The 7672-nt window shown below is 32.1% G+C and overlaps 1 long non-coding RNA gene and 1 pseudogene across 1 annotated transcript; both read left to right on the top strand.

The window, feature by feature from the left end:
• The first annotated feature begins 1384 nt into the window (after positions 1–1384).
• Positions 1385–6289, top strand: LOC120162848 (annotated as a pseudogene).
• Positions 6290–6329: 40 nt separating this feature from the next.
• LOC120162877 lies at positions 6330–6814 on the top strand. The gene is made up of 3 exons (XR_005519581.1): positions 6330–6459; positions 6535–6690; positions 6773–6814. It is a non-coding gene; the product is annotated as an uncharacterized LOC120162877 (long non-coding RNA).
• Positions 6815–7672: the final 858 nt, after the last annotated feature.

Raw genomic sequence — 7672 nt, 5'->3', positions numbered from 1 at the left:
TTGTCGAATGAATCTCTCCCATCTTTGAAAAACCCAAAACCTAAAACAATTTTTTTTTCCAGTTAATTCAATAACTCATTTATGATCGTGATTCATTTGTAGTCTTGCTAATAATCGGAACTGTACAGAATGTGTTGGATTGATTTCATTCTACTTTTTTTTTTCCTTGTTTGCTAAGGTTCTTAAGAACATTATGCAATTATCTAATGATTTCTTCTGTAAATGTGAATTAGGTTGGGTGAGGGAGATTAAAGTGAGTTGACAGGGCATTTGTTATCTCAGAGCTGAAGGAAGATTTGGAGGAAAATCTATGATTTGAAGAATATATAGAAGATTTTAATCAAAGCTAATTTCAGACATGGATGGATTGAACGAAGCGGAAGGAGACGGTCGTCTATTTAAAATTTTTAAATTCTTATATATTTTAGATTTTTATGTATATTTTTATTGGTAAAAAGAAATATTGTTAAGGAGAAAATACTTTATTTATTTTTTATTATTTTAGGGTAAGTATAAGGTTTTATATGTTCAAAGATAATTCTTAATCATTTGACATTGAATGTTCACACCTCTAGTATTCATAGTGCTCGAACTAGAACTTTAAAAAATAATAACAATTTCTTTACTATCGAGATCGCTTGGTTCATGCATGAGAAATTACTTTATAATAGAGATAATGTAAATTTTTTAGAAATATTTTATTGTATGTATTATATTTTAATGAATTGAATAATTAAATATATCCAATTAAAAAAATTCTAAATGTAGCAAGTAATTAAAAAATTCTTTCAGAATAAGTACTTAAATGGTCTCTCTTACTACCAGATGTTACTTTGTTGAATCTCCTGATTATTAAAAGTTATAAAATATCCCTCAAATTATGAGACATTGTTTTGTTGAGTCTTTCGACTATTAAAAGTTATAAAATGGTCACTCAACTATTCCTATGTTCTACAATCGTCCTTTTACGTTAAAAAAATGACGTTTATCTTAGTTAGATGTTAAGTTGCTGACTTAAATATGATAAAATCATATTTTAATGATGTCCATTGAAATCGTCATTGCTTTCAAACACTGACTCGCCATCGTAATGTTCCAAGCACTAACGCAACGATATAATATAAACAGATATTTGATCCACAAAATAAAACTAAAATGATTCTGTAATCAGATTTTATTCTATCTCAATAAACAAATTAATTACCATTTTAGACAACCTTTGATTTTTTAATAAAAAAAATAAGTCTAGAACATATGAATAATCATATTACCATATTGTATCTTTTAGTAGTCAGAATATTTAACAAAATAATACCGTAAAAATTATTGACTTTTATAGAAAAGGAAAGAATTATAATATTATGTATAAAAGAGAAAACAAGAGAAATAAGAGTCCAGCAGTTTCCATCTCACTATCTCTTTGCCCAAGACTAATAAATCCCTATTTTCTCCCGTAATTTTCGTTCTTTTATTTTCTCCATTTCCGGTACTCCTATTTTTCTTCTCTTTCGTTTCATGTTTCTTCTCTTTTCTTTTTCTTATCTATCTTGTATAATCATTTTGGTTTGGATTGTTATTGATTCTTTTGGTTGTTTGCATGTTGTTCCTTTTATTTGTTAATTTGATGATATATCTTTCTGGCTTTCTGCATTGGGTTTTCTGTTGGTTGCACTTTTGTTTTGAATATTATTTTCTATGCAAATCCTTGTTGTATGATTGAACCAGTTGCTGTAATTTGATGCAAAAGAGATTAATTAATCACGATTAGGGCTACCATGCGTAGGGAAATAGTTGTATTTACTTCTACTATATGCAATGGCTGCAAACGGACAAAAAAGCTTGGCTCTGTTTTCCACATCCCCTTCTTTAGCATCACAATGTTTTATTTTTTCTTATCATCTTGTAAGTTGTAACTTGAATAACATTTTGCCAAGAACTGTGAAGCACGAACATTGTGTCAATTGTCAAGGTGGTTTCCAAGTGTTATACACATTGCTGGAATCTAAGGGGTCAAAAAAAAATAGAGATCTCGTGTTCAGATTATATGAAGACGTGCCATGTAAAAATAAAATTAATATAGATTGCAATACGGTAAAGACGCCGCTGGAAAAGTCTAGATGTGACTGGATTCGCACCAGGCTTTTTTGTCACATTTTTCTCATATGGAATCAATAATAAGCAATTTAGTTCTAATTAAAAATCTGAGGTTCAGGTTTTCTAAATTTATAAGTTAATTTTAAAAATTGAAAAACTGTTTCCATAGTAATAAAATCTAGTTGGAAAGTATAAGTTTTACAGTTTTATTGTTTATTATTATATTCAATTTTTTTATTGTTGATTCCTACTGTACCCGTTGCTTAATTTTCTAGAAAATTTCTTTTCACCCTGTTCTTATCATTTTGTATCAGTATGTGTTTACATATCCCTGCTGCTTAGTGTGAGAAAATAATAGAACCTGATTGTTTAGGGAGAACAAATTCTGAATCTTTGATGTATACCGGTATACTATTTAGATTAAAACTTCTTTTCCTTGAGCGTTTATGTCAATTTATTTTAATATTTATTAAACCACCATTGACATCGATTGAGCATTCTTTATTAAAATGAGCTAATAGTATATGTTATTCGAAGTGCATGTCTTGCCATGTTTAATATATACCTCAACTTTGAAGGATTTCCTATTTGCTAAATTCACTACTCTTTTTCTATATCACCTGTGTTCAAGAATGAAACACATTATATATACGTTTACTGCAATTCTGCAATGTGGCCTCAAAAATGACTTTGAGGATTTGCCCATCCCAATTCAAGACTGGACTACTAACTCTGTTGAGTGCATATTCTGTATCTTTTCTGGTTTTCTCATCATGCCATCCTCCCCTTGCCCCTATTCTCCCCTTATAGATGATTGGGATGCGAATATGATAGACTATATATATATATATATATATATATTTAATTGTCTTTCATTTATGGTGAACAGTGTTCATACTTTTTCTATGGCTTAGAGCCTTAGAAGGGAATGCAAATATTTGAAGTTTTAGTGGATTATAATTCAAATTAAATCAATTACACTTGACTCTTTTTTTTTTATAAAAAAAATCAACAATATTTTGAACATACAATTTTTCCTTTTTAAATTTTTTCTGATGTTGATTAAATTGTTTTATGTTTTATTCATCGTGAAGTACGGGTGGAATACAGAATCAAAGAGGCAACAGAAGTTTATTTTTCTTGACTGATTGATTAAGGAATGTGTTCTGTTACTGTTTTCTGAAATGGAAGTTATGGAGAACAAATCTTACCAGAATCCGGCTGAGCTGCTGGTAAAGGAATATTTACTAGCAGATTCCTTCATTCCATACACATCAATTATTTGTGGCATTTGTGCATGCAAGATGGTATGTTTCCTTATCCTTTTTGTGATTTTCTGTTCAGATTGAAAATAATTCATTCGAGTTAGAATGACGATTTGCAGCTGCATGAAGCTAATTTTTTTTTATGTTTTTCTATGATGATTACATTAAATTGGGCTTTAGTTTCTTTTCAGTTTTCACTGTTTCTGTAAAGCCTTTTTTTATTTCTTTATTTCTCTTTTACTAACTTTTCCTAGTTTACCTGGTACCAGGTCTATGATCTTACTCAATTATTTAGCAGTGTTTACTTTAAGAGCTATCCTAGTTTATCAAAAGTCCAACGCACTGAGTGGAGCAACCGGTGACATATATTTGTAGTTAGCTTGAATTTTCTATTACGATATGCTTTTATCTATATAGAATTAATGTCTTGATCATTCATGCAGGTCCATATCAACCTTAAATGCAATTTTCATTACAGCTATGTCCTTATACTTTGTGTTTTGGTCAAATCTCTATTCTGACAACTAATATGCTGGTCTGGTTACTTTCCGCAGTTCTGCACTGTCTACATTCAGTTTGGGGGTGAGGATCTTTTTTCTTTTCTATTCTTTTCTTTTCATCTTCAATGGAAACTTTTGGAATTGAGATAATATTTGGCCATTTATGTCTGGTATTTAAGTTTGACTTATAAATTGGATATTAGTAAGAATATGATCTGTCTGCCGTAGTGACATGTAATCGTAATCGTTTTAGTCATGCAGTATGATACATATATGTCTCCTGAATGGTTTATTTTTAGCATATTTACTGTATCCTATAGAAAAAACAATGATGTGCTAAGTTTCTTTATTGAATATTTAAATTTCCAGTGAAAGAAAAGTTTTACTTGATAAATTCAAATGATGCGGGTGATACTACCACTGATTCAACAAACTTTGCTGAATCACTGTTGGTTTCTAATGCTGAAATTGACCTTGTGTTTTCTAGGGACAACAATGAAGAGTACTATCATATGTTTATCTACGTAACATGCATATCCTTTGTCTTGCCTGCAAGTGCAATTTTTGTTTTAATGTGGCTAATGTTCTCAGCCGGTTGGTTTTTCTAGCCCCAAAGGAATATAATATATCTCCTTAGCCAAAACTCTTGTTTTCTTGCAACGCAAGCAACATAATTGTGGTGCAAAATTGTGCACGAATGTTAACATCTTCTGCAATTTTTGAACAAACTGAATATTTTAGGTTAATACAAGCATTTCTTGAACTCAAGGTCAAACTTTTCATTGAAACTTTACAGTAAGCTGGGTTAAATTTTCTTAGGGATTTGTTAGGATTGGTTCAAATGATTATAGGATTGGTTCAAATGATTACAGTAAGCTGGGTTCATTGAAACTTTACAGTTCACACGAGCAGGACCCATTTATTATTTGTGAAAGTCATATACTTGTGAATATGATTAACCGTGCCATGCAAAGTAATGGATTGAAAAGTGGAGGGGAGTCAGACCTGGGTTCAATTCACCTCTGATGTGAAGACTAGTAAAAATAAATGTCCCATGTCGCACGTAGCTAGCATATAGCAAACATTTTAACCCTGATTGGGATTATGCTATTAAAAGCTCAGTCTCGTACACTATCAATGTAAAATCTCATCCTGTGTCTCTGGGATCTTTAATGGTCATGTGGCATGGTCTGCTTACTGATGCAACTTTATATCCTCCTAATAATTTAGTGGATGTCTGGTGTTGGGTTAAGTCAATGCATACCAGTTTTACTTGAAGTTGATCAATGGTTTGGCTATTATGTTTCTTGAATCATCTAGCAGTTGGTGTTAAAAGGTGAATTTAGTTAGGTCCCTGTGCTTGGAGAATGTCAAAGTGGAACAGCTGAGCTTATGAGCCCTTGTCTTAAATAAATAATGATAAGGGCTTATGTGAATCTTATCAAAAAAAAAAGATAAGGGCTTATGTGAAAAATATGGAAAAGTAATTTTTTTTAGTATGTTAGCCTTTTAATATTGCAGAACAATGAGCTATCAAATGAATGTTAAATTAATTAATAAATACGATTAGAGAAGCTTTAAATGTCACGGAATTATTCACCAACCACAGACCAAGTAACACACTGCCCATCGAGTTGGTTTTTTACTGTGTCTGGAAACTAGTTGTAGCACTCTTGTTTGTGCAAGAGGGAAATATATTTTTGTGAATTCATCTTGCTGACTCTGTTTATACCTTTCGAGAATTTTTTTGACAGGTATCGGTTGGTTACTTTCTTGCTGACTTGGGGATGATCATTTGGTTTTACCCTTCTCTAGATGGAATGGAATATGTAGGTATTTTACTGTTTGATCATAGTCTTGCCCTGCTTTTCATCTTCATATTGAAGTATAGTTAGTGAGCCTGATGGAAAGCAACAAACTTTTTGTTATTCAGGTCCTTCATCATCTTCTGTCACTAACAGCTGTAGCATATTCTATGTTGACTGGGGAGGGGCAACTTTATACCTTCATGGTACTCATCTCTGAGACTACAACTCCTGGGATCAACTTGAGATGGTAAAAAATAGATTCCTCCTATGTCAATTGTAAAATGCATTTTACTTTATGTTACAAATATTCTGGGTTCATATAGGTATCTTGACACAGTTGGAATGAAGAGAACCAGAGCTTACTTGATCAATGGAGTTGTAATATTTGTTGCATGGCTGGTTAGTGAAATCAGTTTATTGCTGTCGAATTTTTTCCTTTACTGTGCATTACGTCCTTTCCACCAATTATCATGCAGTCTCGTATAATAGTCTTTGATGGTTTTGCCAGGTTGCTAGAATATTCCTGTTTATATATCTATTTTACCACATCTACTTGCATTACGATCAGGTAAACATTTCGTGCAAAACTTTATCTGTTGTGGTACAAAGAGCAGGTGTTGCATTCAGTAAGAGAAATTATCGTCAAAATGTCCACGTGGTGTCTTTGCTCTGACGATGGATTAAATTATCGTTGGGAGGCTATCAGTTCGAACTTGCCGTCCAAACTCGATGATGACCCAAAAGGCCCTCCTATTGCAAAACACCCTTCCATGTTCAATCTCCTAAATGAAGGTAATAATTAATCGTTGAAAGTTTGTGGCGCTAAAATTTTTTTACTATAAAATTTCATAGATCGCATGCATGTAGGATGTTCAAAGCTTATTGAGAACGATGATAGAGGACTTGATAAATACCCGATGTTTAGAACCGAATTTGGTAACTCTGTGGCGTTGAAAGAATCTTCAATAGCAAAAGCAATATCTATCCTCAATAAAGAAGACGTTACCTCTACTGTTACTCCAAGTAAACCTTTATATCATCTATTTAATTTTTTTAATGTTTGATTATGTTTCCAAGCCACCTCCAATCAAGTTTCATATTTTAGGTGGAAGGTCATTATATGTTTCAAGTGAAGCACTGAATAGCGCATGGAGTCTTCTTGGTGAACCGGAGGTAGGGGATTTATTTGGTGAAATGGATGAAGAGTTTCTCCATATAGAGTTTTCACAGAGGAAAAACTTAACGATGCGTCGTCAAACAAGGAAAACAGCTTTTTTACGTCCTTTCCCCACGAAGGAGCAATGAAAACGAAATTCTAGTGAACAATATTAAGACTGTTTATGCATAACTTTAATGTTGGAGTGGATTTTAATGTATTTTGTTGTTATGCATAATGTGTGCCTTAATTAAAATATATGGTTGTTGTTAATTACATTAAGCGTTATGATAGTAAATTAAGTTTATTAAGTTTATGTAGAGAAGAAATGAAATATTTAAAATCAAGTAATCTTATATAAATAAAGGTAATTAGCGGCGTTTGTATAAAAAACGTCGTCATAGACCTAACTTTTGCGGCGTTTGTATCAAAAAACGCCGCCATAGATCTAACTTTTGCGACGTTTGTATCAAAAAATACCACAATATGTTCATCTATATTGGCGTTTTTTCAATAAATGTCATTTCAAGGATAATGATTTAGCGGCGGTTTTATATAAACATCGCAATATAATAGAATTTTAGTGGCATTGTTATTAAAATGCCGCTATAGAGGGTTACTTTAGTGGCATTGTAAAACAAAAACGCCGCTAAATATTTGGACATTAGTGGCGTTTTTATATAAACGCGTCAATAGATTTAATATTTAGTGGCGTTTTTTGAAAAACGCCGCAAATAATAGTGAAAAAGTGGCGTTTTTGAAAACAAACGCTGCGCATTTTAATAGAGGCTATAGCAGCGTTTGAATTGCAAATGCCGCGACTTTCTATAAAACCCCCAAATTTTGCGA

This window comes from Hibiscus syriacus, unplaced genomic scaffold (genome assembly GCF_006381635.1).
Source record: "Hibiscus syriacus cultivar Baekdansim isolate YM2019G1 unplaced genomic scaffold, ASM638163v2 tig00111409_pilon, whole genome shotgun sequence".
NCBI lineage: Eukaryota > Viridiplantae > Streptophyta > Magnoliopsida > Malvales > Malvaceae > Hibiscus > Hibiscus syriacus.
Note: the sequence above shows the minus strand (reverse complement) of the source record. Positions and strands in the feature narration are given on the sequence as shown.